Raw genomic sequence first — 15,254 nt, 5'->3', positions numbered from 1 at the left:
CCTGACCCTGACATTCTCCAGTCCTCTCTAACAGCGTTTCTAATCCACCACGCCACAGGAGGGTTTGCACAGGGCAAACTGGGGAGAGGTTTGTGAACTCACCTGCACAGCTGCAAGGATCAGACACAGGATGGGGCTGCCTGCAAACTTCCCAGGGACCTTCTGGAGCCAAGTCTCTTGGCCTTAAAGCGACAGGACACTTTTCACCATATAAGGAAAACAGTTTCGAGAGTCTGCTTTGAAACCTGTTTGGGCAAAACAGCTCCTTCTTTTGACAATGGGGGTGTAAGACTTCTGGGGGAATCTGGAGCCTATCTGTTCCAGAGGATCTATAGGTAGTAGGCAGTTTAATAACTGCTGGATAAAGCACAAGAACAGTTGTGCAGGCAATTTGCAAAGGCCAGAAAGCCCTTTATATGGGGCTTGTTCCCCTACGGAGAGTTTGCGGTGACCGAGAAACCTTCCTCAGTTACATGAAAGGGCTTCTGCTTCTATTTCAGGTTTGGCTTCCTGGAACCCAGGGCTCCTGCTCATCTCATAAAGGAAAGGCAGTTCGACCTCCTTCCTCTCCACATTGAGACAAAAGAATGGACTGGAGAGTGTAAAGATCGTAGTATGAGATTTGGATTGTTTAAGACACATTAGCAATACACCTTGAAAGTGACTGAGGTGGAGATGATTTTGTTATTTCAGCTGGTAGACGCCTTTCCTGAACAAACAAACACAGTTCTAGACCAAGGCCATTTCCACCCCTAAGTGCCCCTTTTGGGTTCCCTTGGCTGAAACCCAGCCAAGTTGGAGGGCTGCTTTTATCTTCCAACAGGCAGGGATGAGCATGTGTTTTAGTAAGAGCAAACATTTTCTGCTAATGATATTCAACTGCAAGTCTGGTGGTTGGTTTGGGTGGAGTAAAAGCAATTATAAAATGTTAGACTCTAAGAAAAAAGTAGAGCATAATTTAGTTATCACGTGGGCAGTCATATACTTTTTTCTGCACTGCCAACTAGATATTATCTCTCCATTGCCTAGCTAACAATGCAGAATACTTAGTATCCACACCGCAGATTTGCCATCCTTTTAAAACTCTAATTTGGCACCTGATAATATGGTCCCATACCACTGTCACATCTTGCCTTCTTACATAGATTTTTGTCTTTAAGGACAAAAACCCCTCCATATTCTCCCACAACCTGCTGAACACCTAGCATGATAAAAGCATATAGTAGACTGGAAAATACTTGTTGGATTAAATCAGTTGAATCAAACCCAGAGTTTCTGTGTAATGTCTACATAATTTTATGAATAAAATGGGTTTTTACTAAATTATTGTTGTTATCAAATAACAACATGATTTTTCTGCTTTATCAATCTCTTTATATCAACTAGCATTTATTTTCCATACCATCACATTTCCTTCAAGGGCAGAGGTTAAAGGAAGTTGTTTAAAAGGTAGTTATTGTGATAAGCTCTGTGACCCTGCAATCAGATTCCTAGGAATTTAATCTTAAGAAATAATTAAATGGAAGCAGAGTATCATATAAATAGAGACGTTCCTTGCACTGCTATCTGTAATAGCAATAACCAGAAGTGACTTAAAGCTTCCACAGTCATTTATACATCATTATGAGTAGCTCACGTTGATTGAATGCTTACCATGTACCAGGCACTGTTCTACAAACTTCATACAAATTAACTCATTTAATCATGACAAACCTGTGTGCTAGGAATTGTCACCACCCTCATTTCATAGACCAGAAAACTAAGCACAGAGGTTAAGAAACTTGCATTTGAATTGAAATATTTTGGCACCAGCACCGAAAGTCTTTCTGTGCTCATCGTTCTGTGCTCTCTTTGGGACTTACTGAGCATTATAATAAGCACTGAGGATAGACAAATTAACGAAGTTAATAAAATGGCCTTCGTGCAGCCATTAAAAATAATAATTATTAAAGCTATGTACAAACAAGGAATAGCGAGGCAGAAGAAAAGAGGAAGACCAAATGGGAGATGACTGACTCCATGAAAGGAGCCATAGGCACGAGTCTACAGGAGCAGAACAGGGCTGCTGAGGACAGGACACTGTGAACATTGCTCATTCTTAGGGTCACCAGGAGTCAGAGTTGACTTGGCGACACGTAATACACACACAGACATGGAAACATGCTTATGGCATACAGTTAAGGGAGGCTGAATATAAAATATCTAGGATGGCAACTAGCTAAATATCTATAAGAAATGGAAGGCAACATGCAAAACTAAAAACAATTGTGCAACAGTGTTGTACTATGATATGATTTCTCTAAACTTATCTTAAACATCATTTCCTGTTTTGTATTTAAAAATTAATCCTTGCAACAGAAACTTCAGCCTGGCCGTTCTCATTGCTCTTAGCTTTTCCATCCTGTTGCAGTCTCCTAAACATTGCTACAGGCCTCGGTTAGTGAGTGTCCAGAGGTTCTCTTGATGGTGCTGTTACTTCCGGGAAGCTCTCTGCCAGCAGAGTGACTCGCTGGAATCAGGGGTGGGGACCGCATTTGCCACACACTGCACACCTGCACCACCATTTATTCGTCCTTGAATTGTCTATACATCAAAGTGAGACCTTCCAGTCTGGTCTTAGGGTCCCTGGTGGCGCTAGTTACTTGCCTCCATCTCCAGCTGCCTCCAGATGTCATGAGAACCTCTACCTCTTGGAGTTTGGACAACACTGACTACCCAGCCAGAAAGAGAAATCATCTCTGAGGTACGTATAAGGCTCACTTCCCGAGTCCTTATTCTCTGCTCAGGATTGATAACTTCTAGAATGACAGTGGAAAGATCCAGTCCCTTCTAGAAAGTGTTCATCTGCCCACCCACAGGCATAGGGTATGTCCCTTAGGCACCAGCAAGACAAGCCGAGCGTCACCTGATGTCACGGAGATTACACAGTTCAAACGTGGCCTGGGAGCTAACACCAGGTGGAGGCCTCTTTAAATTACTCTTAGATTACAGGTTGCCTTCTCTTTAAAGACTGTATTTTATTTTATTAAATTTGGTGATGCCATGGGAGTGACCTGGACCGAGACAGCAGAGGTGGGAATTATCTTGGAGGAAGGACTGACCAGCACACGATGCAGGGTACAGGAGATGTGCTGAACACAAGTTCATTAATTGGTTGACTATCCTGAAGGCTTTGCTAGCAGCTCTCCATTTCATATAACGTTCCAGGCATGGAACCAATGTTCCTTACGTGTATTCCACAGTTTGCCTGGTCCCCCAGGCCCACACTAACCCAGGCAATTGAAACCCAACCTAGTTATTTCCTCTAGGAAACTCAATTCTGTCTGTAAAATAAGATCCTTCAATTTTTCAAGCCCCTTATTGCTTCGTTTGAGCTCTTTTTCGCTGAATAAAGACATGGATATTATTGCTACTTGGGGTTTTCTTTCCTGCCCCTTCTGAGGGTGGGGATTGACTCATTCTTTGACATGGGTTGAATGCCACCACAGGCTGGGCTCTGTTCCGAAGCCTGGGGACACAGCAGTTGACAAAATGGGCCACGTCTCAACATTCACGGAGTTTACTTTCTTGTGGGAAGACAGACCAGTAAAGAAACAGGAGAAAATGTCAGATAGCGGTACATTTCGTGATGCAGGTTAAATAGGCTATGCAAAGGGGGTGACTGGGTGTTGGCCAGGAAAGTACTTTTTGACTTCTTGACTTTGAAGCTGATCACACCTTTCTTCTTAGTAGTCCCTGCTGCACTTCAGCTTGCAAAGAGTTGGTGCTCAGTAAGTATTACAGCTTTGCCGATTTAGTTACTTTTTGAAACCTGACAGAAGTTTCTTTTTCATAGCTTTTAACGTCATTGGTTCAGAGAGGAGAACTTGTTTTCTAATCTCCAAATCAGATGGCATGCTCAGTGGCCTTTTCATGTCAGCTTCTTCTCCTGTATTTCTAGCATATTGCCCGTTGTCACTTACACCAGTTAGAAAAGAGCAAATGCAAAAATAAAAGTGATCTCAAATTCCGGTCAAGACACATCTGCTAAACAGTTGGCATTACCCTCAGACAATCTTTTCTTTTAGCAATTTTGGTGACCCCCTGGTTGTACTTCTGTAAAGGTTTGCACCTGGGAAATGGCATGGAGGCTTTTATGAGGAGTGCTATTACAGATCTCTCACCGGAGCTGAGAGAGAGGCCGTAAGGAGCTCTATTTTACGGTACAGTAATGTTAGCCATTTACTGTTCCCATAAGCTATTTCACTCGCAATAAAGGTCAATGGGCCTTTTTAGGAAGGAGAGCTAGACCCGTGTCTAAAACTGCCATATTCAGCAGTCAAAAAGACAGGCTGCTTTCGATGATTCTGGAAAGTGGTGGGATGTTTATTTAGCCAGGAGAATGGTTCAATATGACCAGCTGATGAGCAAGGCAGTAAGAATTCATCCTCTTCAGGGCAAAAGGCTGACATTCTAAGGTAGCCTGACCACATAGCTAGGCAGGGCGTGGCCACCGTGGGTCTGGTTGTGACCTTGATATATGAAGTCTGCCAAAAAATACAGCTCTGTACCCAGAAGTCTCTCTTCCTGGGCTTCTTGGGAAGGTGGTGTCATAAGCGACTGGGGTTTGCAGACCATGGCAGCTGCAAATCCAGTACAGCAGAAGTAGTTTTATTTTTATTTTTCTTCCTTGTGAGTTTTTTTAAACAATGAAATCAAATTGGGTGGGTGTTTCCCTAAAGAGATTGTAGGACCCTGGACTTCAACATTTTTGTTCACTAGCTCCTAAAGGAATTTTGAAATGCACCCTCCTTTAGTTCCATGTCGTAATGTAAAAAATATTTCGCCCAAAGCTGGAACAGTAGCAAAGGATATAATGTATAGTCTGTTATAAATATTGTCCTTTTGAAGTGATACTGTTACCCACCTCATTGGAATACATCCAATGGAATGTGCCACAGCAATCTGATACCCACCATCATCCACTAGGTAAGAGTTACAAATTTCACATCCTTTTATTTTTGCATTGAATTCTTATTTCCATTTCTATACAGAATTTTATCCTAATGAAATATCTTTTTCTGCTGAAGAGTATTTGCTGATCTACCTTATTATACGTCTCTATAAAAATAAAGTGAAATTATTATTTTTTCTTACCTGTAGCTATAAGACTCTAATGGTTAAAAAAAAAATCCATCTGCATTGAGTCGTCATTACAATTATTATTGGGAATACCTGCGGCAGAGACAATGCTGTGTTCACGTCACCCTTTTCTCTTCCTGCAGGTACATGAATTTTATATTTCTCAGTTTCCCAGTGGGACTCTGAGCAGAGATGATGTATTGTTTCCTATCCTGGCCAGTTAAGAGTGAGTTCTAGTCCACCCCCCCACACACACACCCCCACCTGCCCCACCACCTCTCTCTTCTCTCCCTTGTCTTCCCACTTGGAATCTAGGAAGTCTGAGATGACAGAGACACAAGACAGACGCAGTGATCCAGGTCCCCCTTGGCCAGAGTTCCCAAGGAGGGCCTTGTCATCTGCACCAGACTGTGATGTGAATGAACAATAAACTTTTGTCATGTTTAAACCATTGAAGTTTTAGATTTATCGTTACTGTAATGTAGCTTACATGATCCTGATTAATATACGGCATACCTAAACAAAATAACATGGCTATATTACAACTTTCTATAGGTCATTATTAAGAAAAAGAATTTTTACTTCTTGAAAATTCATCTCTTAATAGAAACCCTGAGAATTCTTATTCATGTAGATGGAATGGAGGTAGTGATTCTTCCATTGAGTGACTCAATTCCCAATGAGCTATAAATACCCACCAGTGCAAATCACCATAGTGAGATATTATAAAATGCAAGAAACACTATCAGAAAACGGAAGTAGGAAAGGGTTTCTCAGGCAGTCAATTTTAGAAACACCTTACATGAAATTTGAGGATCTGGAAATTAATTCCCTCAAAAAGATCTATGTCTACATACCCCTTTGACAGTCTCTGTAAATGCCCAGTGACACTTTGACCCCACATTAAAGGCATGTTTAGGGAAGAGGAAGCAGAATCAGGAGATGGAGTGTCCCCTGACTTGTTCCTCTTTTGGCTGCAGACCTTTGCACAACCCTAGGTCCGTCTTTTCCTGCTCTTTGTTCTAACTCCCACTAGCTCACAATAAAAAAGATCCTGATCAAGATTAAAGTCTATAACATATAAAGAATTACTTTAAGTCAATTAGAAAAATATAATTATTTCAATAGAAATAAATGGGCAGGCAATTCACAAAAAAGAAATATAAATAGGTAATACCCATAAAAAAAGTTGAAGTGCACTGGGAAATCCTAGATATACAACTTAAAAGAGTGATATGTCATTTTGGAAATCAAATTGGAAAAATAAATTAATGGTAGTTTAATAGTGGTTGGGAAGAGAATAAACTGGTTTAACATTGCTAGAGAGAAATCTGGCAAAAGGCATCAAAAAATATTTTAAAAACATCTAAAGTGGAACTAGCAATCCCATGTCTAAGAATTATTCTTATGAATAATCATAAATAAGTAAAAAAAAAAAAAAAGAGGTTCAGCCTCAAATTTTACTGCGGTTTTTTAGTCAAGATTCTTTTGCTTTCAAGTGTTAGGTTGCAAGGTATCTTTCATTTGAAGTGCCTCCTCTCGCTGCATTTTCTGCATCTCTTAGTTAAAATTCTTGAATGATCTAAACTGATTGCTTCCTGAATGCCAATAGATGGACAGGCCTCATCCAATCAACTATTGTTTGTCTGGGAAGAGAAGTGTCCTAGGATGCATAGGGCTTTCAGGGGCTACATATGGGGTTAGCGTTAGATGCTCCATGCTCCATAAGAGACAGGAAGTGCAATAAGCATAGCATATCTGGAGTGAAGAACAGAAATAACTTAAAAGCGCCACCAAGGATATAACGTTAACTGACACCATGTAGTACCTTTAAAAATGTTCTCGTGGAAGACTATTTCATGACATGAAAATATATTTGTAATGTTTCTATTTATGGAGGGGGAAAAATGTTGCAAAAGGGAATAAACAGTACAATTTCCTTTACAAAATGTTTGCATTTATAAAGAAAGAAAGTGCTTCGGACTGAGTTCAGGTTACAGGGACTAAATGCTTGTGTCCCCTCACTCTCCCTCCAATTTATATGTTGAAGCTCTAACCTCTGATATGATGGTATTTGGAGGTGGGGTATTGGGGAGGTAATTAGGTTTAGATGAGGTGATGAGGGTGGAGCTGCCAGGATGGTGTTAGTGCCCTTATAAGAAGAGGAAGAAACCAGAGCTCTCTCTCTCGCCACCATGTGAGGATACAGCAAGAAGGGAGGTATTTCCAAACCAGGAATCTATACAATGAATCTACGGGAACCTAACCTTGGAGCCTCCAGAACTCAGAGAAAAAAATTTTTGCTGTTTAAGCCACCTAATCTATGGTATTACAGTAGCCCAAACTGATTAACACAGAAAAATAGATATCAAAGCTTTAGTGATAGAAATATTTGGATAGTGAAATGACTGATTATTTCTAATTTCTAATCTGTATGAAACCACTTTTTCCCCAAATTACTTAGTAAACATATAAAAGTATTTTAATAAGAAAAACAATGTTGAGTGTCAGGCGTAGTTCTCCAAACTCTAAGAGGACTGAAAAGAAACAAATTAGAACCTAAATTCTGGATGAACGAAGGACGAGGACTCAGACAAGAGGCTGTAAAACATTTATCCAGTTCCTGGAGCACGGGACACGCACGGGCTTTGGCCATGAGCAGCCGCACGCGCTAGTCACTAGAACGAGCAGAGGAAGAGATGCTACTAAGAGGGGTCATTTCCTCTATTCGTTCTGCTCCCCACTTTCCTCGAGGACTATGAATGTGAGCTCGAAGTCTTCAATTATATTTCTCTATTTCTATAGGAAGGCATGCAAGTTTAGGGAAAAGAGAACTGGACTCAGAAATAGAGGACCCCAAAGTGGTCCCTACTTATCTTAATGAAGCTATTGAACTTCCTCCAGCCTCTTTGGAGATAATAATAGGTAACCTACTTTCCTCATATGGCTGTTGTGACAATGAAATGAGGTAACATGTGAAGGTGCTTGAAAAAATGATGTTCATACAAACACGCACGTGTGCACACACGGATGCTCTTTATACATACGTGCACATGATATACATACACACTCACAAAAGTATCTAGGTTACAAACATCTCAAATGATTACATCAGACAGTTGTGGAAATAAAAATTAGAAGTTTAAATTCCTGATGTGACGATGGCTAAATGTAAATGAAACTACAGGTCACGGTGGATTTGATGAGCTGCCTTGAGAAGGAAATGTCTTGTTGACCCAACTGCTTTGAAAAGTGCTGATTACTACTCTTTCCCATGGGATCAGAAAGAGAAGGTTAGAGAATATTTACTTTCGGGTGGAAACAGGAGCACAATAAACAAGGAACACTGTTGAAAGACAAACTAGGGGAACAACGGTCTTACTTAAATTTAAATATTTGCCTACAGTGTTTTAGAATATAATAAATTACAGCCTTTCTCTTTTAATGTTTACTGAGAAGAGAAAGACACACACCAAGATATTCAAATGTGAGCAATAAATATGACCATTAACGATAAAGTTTTGAGATTACCATCAAGCTTGTAAAATGTGTGATATAAGAAATTGTACTTGTTCACTTGGCTATAAACTATGTTATAGGAAATTATATTTGTTCCCAGGCTGAATATAAACTCTCTGCTTTGGATAGTTAGCCTACCCCTCAGTCAATAGATTCACTAGCCCAATTAAACCCCCGTGACATATATCGGATAAGTTCTCAAACAAGTCCAAACACTTCAAACACTTGGGCTCTAGCTTTCTCTCCATAGACCAGCTGAAACACAGGGTGCTTCTAGAAGATTCAACTTCAAACACAGTGAAGTCTGATTTATTTCACAATGTTATTGGAGGTTATATCTGGCGAATGTCAGTGGGAAGTGAAAGGAGAAAAACTTTGACAGTATGAACATGTGTGTTGTTGGAATATGACTTTATCAAGCATTTACTGGCTCTGTAAGAAGTAGTACAATTTTAAGTGCATTGAATATATATAGCACAGCACTATACAAATTGTTATCCCTATATAGGGTGCAGGAGGGGGCAGGGCTTCACCTCTCTTCCTCCATGTTGTGCGGGAGACCCTGCTCGCTGTGCCATGTGTCATGCAGGGAGGCCTGCAGGGTTTCTGCTCCTGCTCCCCACAAGAGAACACAGGATATGGTAAGGCCAAAAAGGAACACCCACGGAGCCATAGATGGGGGAGTCATACCACTATATTCTCGCTGGCGGCATCTGCCTCTCTGTAATCCGTGCTTGCTAGCTCAGCCACCATCTTCTTGCTAACCCCCATCTTTTTTTTCTGCTAGCGTAGCCACAGCAGTTATATTAGTGGCAAATGGCTCACTGGTTACAGCTGACGGCCAACTAGCCACAGCTGATGGCCATGCAATCACAGTTGATGGCCATTTACTACCTGAGCCAGCACCTGTCTACGTGAGGCCAAGAGCCTGGAAACTACTTTCTGGGGCTCTGCCCCCACACTCCAACTCCATGTGCTGAAATGGATAGAAACTACCTCCCCCTCCCCCATTACTTGCCAGAAGTGGAATCTGTTCACAAATGTATTTTTTTTGACTCCCACATGATTGGCCTCCCATGAAAATTTTAAAAATCGATCTAATTATGAGGATTAAAAAGCTCAGGTGATTGTTTTGCATAAAAATACACTGCAGTGAATAAAATAGATAATTGCTCTGCATCCATTCCACATGCCCCCCTTTCCTGACCCCCTAGAGATTGAGCAACTTTTGCTTTGATCCATCAGATTCATCAAACAAGGTTTCAAAGGCACAGGTCCCACTGCCCTGGTGGCAGGTCTGAGGGATGCTGTGGGGTTTTCTGTGGCAGCATTCCTGTTGCCAGCTCTGTGGCTGTGGCCAACAGATGAGGTCAGCAGCGTCTTTTAAGCTGTTGTTGTTCTTGTTACCAGTGAAGACCTAACAGGTGAGTTATGGCTCTGGAGCCAACAGTAACAGAATGCGTAGCTTCCTAATCTCTAGATTGTTCCTAGAGCTAACAGTTCAGGGGAAACTTCCCGATGGAGGCAGAGCTGACAGCTTCCTTTGGGGTGGGTTCTTCATTGTTCTTCTGGGCTTTTTGTAAGTACCTAAGTCCCTGTTTGAAGCCCTTTGTGATTAAAATAGCTAGAGTGGTTTCTGTCTTCCTAACTGAACTCTGACTAATACACAGGAAAAATTAGCGATCTGGTGACACCTGGCCCCGGTTTTGGTTATGGTAACAACAGCTGGGAATGAGCAGTAGGTGCAGGTGACACAGATCCCTCCACCCGCTGTGCTCCTCAGATGGAGGCCATTTGTCAACTGCCATTTTTCATTGTATTTGTCGTGTGTATTTTCTTAGTTATTTTACCTCCCTGCACCCTGGAGGGGCTTGAGCTTGCCATCCCACTACTACTACTTGGTTGAAAACATTTTTTGATTTCTTAAAAGATGCAATTCTTCCAATTTTAATATACTCCAAAATGCCCCCAAATCAAAACCAAGAAAGCTTTATACCCAAACTGCATTATTTAGGTCCCTGACAGAACTGTTTATACCGAATTATGAAACTAGTTGTTTTATTACCCCTAAGGATGCTGTTGAGTAAAATTGTAATGTCACCTCTATCAGGACACATCAAAGAGGTTTCTTTCAGGTCAAGTTTTAGCTTATAGTCGTGCAACAGATGGCATTTGGCTTTTTGCATTGTTGTTAGGAAGGCAGGGCCAAAGGCCACCTGAGGGGCTGACTTTGCGTAGTGTACATGGCTTCATGCGTGTATGTGTGTACTAACCCTCCTCCTGGCTGGGTCTCTCTGTTACTAGCCTGGTTTTCTCTCCACCCAGATTTGTTCATATATTTAAAAAAATCCTATTACATATGTTTGAAAACCATTTTTAAATCCTTCTTGTAATATGATGGAGAATGAATAAATACAAGGGTGTCAAAAATGTATACACATTGTAAGAAAGGAAAACTCTATTAAATTTGTAATATTCAATATATACCAATAACAAAAGATGAATACAAGTCACATTTGACTTCTGCAATTACAAGTGGTGCTCAAAGTGGTTACCATCAGCGTCCAGACACTTCTGATTATGGCAAACTACTGCTTTAGCAACGTTGACCAAAGCGTCCACTTGTATACATTTTTTTGGCACCCTTAGTATTTAAATAAACTGCCTTCACTTCCTCTGCTCTAGTCCTATTATTAGGTCTAACAGATACCTGTTCCTCAGTCCTCTTTGACTTCATGTGCTTGGACATGAATTTCTACAAATGTCTTAACAGATCAATACTATTCTTAGGTGTGCTTCCGAGTTTGCAATCTAACAAACGTTCTAAAGATGTGGTCACAGTGAAGAATGACAAACTTTAAGCAAAAGCTGAGTAATAATCCCTGGAGATACAGATTTTTGTGTAAACCAAATGGAAGACTCAGTCTTTGGGGGAAGGAAATAATTACTTGTCTTTGGATGACATAAGGCCAGGAAATAACCAGCATCTGATCATAAGCTAACCTGTTTTTTTAATTAAACATTTTATTTTGAGATAATTATAATTTACATGCTGTGGTATGAGCAATCCTGTGTACCTTGTACCTTTTACCCAATGGTAATATCTTGCAAAACTATAGTAACTATTACATCTAGGATACTGACATCAATACAGTCAAGATACAGAACATTTCCATCACTACAAGAATCCCTCCTTTTGCCCTTTTATGGCCACACTCCTTTTCCTCCCAACTCCACCCTCTCCTTAACCCCAAGAAACCACTAATCTTTTCTTCACTCCTACACTTTTTTCATTCCAAGAATAAATGTTCATCACAGGTGATGACACTACATTTACCATCACCCTCCCCCACTTTGATTCATTATCTGCCCTTCTCTCACCTACTCTGTGCTTGAGAAGGCTGACCTTTGAGGAACACATCCCTAGGCCCCCTAGTTCTCTGGCTTCCAACTGGGTCAGCCATTGGAGGTACTGGCAGAAGATGAAGGGAGTGGGAGAAGAGAGATGTGCTCGTCTTGTGCACACTCCCTCCCCTTCATGCCTCACGGGTGTTGGGGGAGGAGAAGACCTACTACTGCCTTCAGAGAGGAAAGAGTGCCACAGATGAGGAAATGGACGGAGACTTTGGCCAGTTGAGTTGCCTCCCTTCAAAGGTGAGACCACCTTGGACGATGAATTGATCACTAATGACCATGACAGACTGAAGATTAAGGAGGGCAAGGAACCCAGGAATGATTGAGATTGAATTTCTTGATCTGGCACAATGGTTTGACCTAGCAAACACATTCTTCTGAGTGTGAGCTCCTCACGTTCAGTACACAGCACCATCATCTGAACTGTAGATATGTTCTGACCAGATGTTTTAGATTCTACACTAAGAAATGCTAACTTAATGTCACCTCTGCTTTATATAGTTTCAAGAAAACCCCAACTTCCATTTAAAATATGTATCATGGAGATAATTATTTGATCACTATCCAGTGTTTCCCAAGTACCTGTGCTGGGCCTCTCTCTTCTATGCCACTCTGTCCCCCTTGCCTTACTGGAAGCCAAGGATTCTCATTCACCCTGTTTGAGGGAGGAGACTTATGGGTGTCCTGGATAATTGAAAAATACGGGCTTTTTACATGGAGCCCTATAGATGAAATTTATTAAAGTCTTGCGATAAAAGTGAAAGTTCTCAGGCTGAACAAACCACAAGTGTCAGGAGGATACCTGTTGATGGACGGGACAGCAAAGGAACTTGTCCACCTATACTTCATGTAGTGCTATTTCAGATGGTGATCAGTGATCTCAGCTTCCCTTGGTACTGAACTCCAATAGTGCTGGGTAGTCTGATTTGACCATCTTCACCCCACCAAGTCTCTTCCCTTTGGTACCCCACAGTACCCCAGTTCAGGTCCTTCTCTCTTCCATTCCCTGGCCTCAAGTGCTCTTCCATCTCTACGTCTGCTGGTCCTCTTGGGGAGGGATGGGGGCTGGTGGCTTGGCTCTTCATCTTTCTATGGCATGATCTCTGGGCTCCCTCAAAATGTTGCTTTGACTCTCAAAAGCCTGCTTCCAAGTTGCAAAGCTGAACATGTACTATTCTATTTTATTCTCAATCTAATTATCCTACTCTCCTTGAGAGGAGGTGGTCATATAAAAGAAAGTTGGAAAAAGTAAAGCACAGAATTAATTTTTAAAGATATTATCTTGCTGCTAATCCCTGTCTGTCTTTGTGTCACTTACTCTTCTGGCCTGCAGAATGGGATCCAAATACTCTCGAATGGATGTCTTTTGGTATTGAAGACATTTCATAAAGGTAAAGGGGACTATACAACAAGAAGACATTACAGTCATCAATAGTTATGCCCCCAATCAGGGAGCACCGAAATATACCAAGCAACTACTAACAGACCTAAAGGGAGTAATTGACCAAAACACAATTATAGTAGTGGACCTAAATACATCAGTGACAGCTATGGCTAGATCATGCAAAAAGAAAATAAATAATGAAATATATGCATTAGATGAAATGGATATAATTGACATTTATAGAGAACTTCATCCCAGAACATCAGACTATACATTCTTTTCTAGTATATATGAAACAGTCTCAAGGATAGATCACATACTGGCACATATAACTAGCCCCCACAAATTTAAGAAGATTAAAAGTACACGTAGCATATTCTCTGATCACAAGGCTTTGAAATTGTATATCAACTACAAAAAGAAAGCAAGAAAAACCACAAATATGTGGAGATTAAACAACATACTTTTAAAGAACAAGTGGGTCAAAGAAGAAATAAGAGGAGAGATCAAAAGATACATAGAAACAAATGAGAATGAAAATACATCTTACCAAATTTTTTGGGATGCAGCGAAAGCAGTTTTAAGAGGGAAATCGATATTATCACAGGCCTATTTCAAAAGAGAAGAAAAATCCCAGATACACCTTAAAGAACTAGAAAAAGTAGAACAAATGAAATCCAAAGTCAGCAGAAGGAAGGAAATAATAAAAATCAGAGCAGAACTAAATGAAATAGAGAATAAAAAGACAATAGAAAAAATTAATGTGACAAAGAGCTGGTTCTTTGAAAAGATAACAAAATTGACAAACCCTTGGCTAGGCTCACTAAGATAAAAAGAGAGAAGACACTAATAAACAACATCAGAAATGAAAGAGGGGAGGTTATCACGGATGCCACAGAAATACAAAGGATCATCCAAGAATATTATGAAGGACTATATGCCACCAAATTCAATAACCTACAAGAAATGGACAAGTTCTTAGAAACATATAGCCTGCCTAGGCTGAATCATGAAGAACTTGAAAATCTAAACAAACCCATCACCAGTAAGAAATTGAATCAGTCATCTGAAACCTTCCCAAAGGCAAAAGTCTGGGACCAGATGGCTTCACTAGTGAATTCTACCAAACCTTCAAAGAGGATCCAATATCTGTCCTACTGAAACGCTTCCAAACACTGAAGAAGAGACACTACTCCCTAACTCATTTTATGAGTCCAACATTACCCTGATACCAAAACCTGGTAAGGATAACACCAAAAAAGAAAACTACAGACCAATATCTCCGATGAATACTGATGCAAAAATCCTAAACAAAATTCTATCAAATTGAATGCAACAATACATTAAAAAGATTATTCATCACGACCAAGTGGGGTTCATCCCTGGGGAACAAGGATGGTTCAACATATGCAAACCGATCAATGTGAAACATCACATAAACAAAATAAAGGACAAAAAATCATATGCTTACATGAATAGATGCAGAAAAAGCATTTGACAAGATACGAATCCATTTATATTAAAACATTTAATAAAATGGGTACAGAAAGAAAATACCTTAACATTATATAGGAAATATATGACAAACCCTCAGCTAATATAATTAATGGTGAAAAACTGAAGATCTTTGCTCTATGTTCAGGAACACGACAGGGCCATCCCCGGTCACCTCTGCTTTTCAACATAGTATTGGATGCCCTAACAAGAGCAATCAGGCAAGAGAAAGAAATAAAAGGCATCCAAATTGGGAATGAAGAAGTTAAACTGTCGCTTTTTGCAGATGACATGATGCTATATATAAAAAACCCTAAAGACT

General features: G+C 40.4%; 1 protein-coding gene across 4 annotated transcripts in view; it reads right to left on the bottom strand.

Annotated features, from left to right (window-relative positions):
• Window positions 1-15,254, bottom strand: part of SCHIP1 (schwannomin interacting protein 1) — a 669,685-nt gene that overhangs the window by 138,573 nt on the left and 515,858 nt on the right. Inside the window, exon 1 of one of the 4 annotated variants that reach the window (XM_019731981.2) lies at window positions 103-127. The exons of the other annotated variants lie outside the window; for them this stretch is intronic. The gene's annotated coding sequence lies outside the window, so the exon portion shown is untranslated. Of the gene's footprint in view, window positions 1-102; window positions 128-15,254 lie in introns of those variants that run through there. 4 annotated transcript variants of the gene reach the window in all.

This window comes from Rhinolophus sinicus, linkage group LG01, assembly GCF_036562045.2.
Source record: "Rhinolophus sinicus isolate RSC01 linkage group LG01, ASM3656204v1, whole genome shotgun sequence".
Taxonomy (NCBI): Eukaryota; Metazoa; Chordata; class Mammalia; order Chiroptera; family Rhinolophidae; genus Rhinolophus; species Rhinolophus sinicus.
Note: the sequence above shows the minus strand (reverse complement) of the source record. Positions and strands in the feature narration are given on the sequence as shown.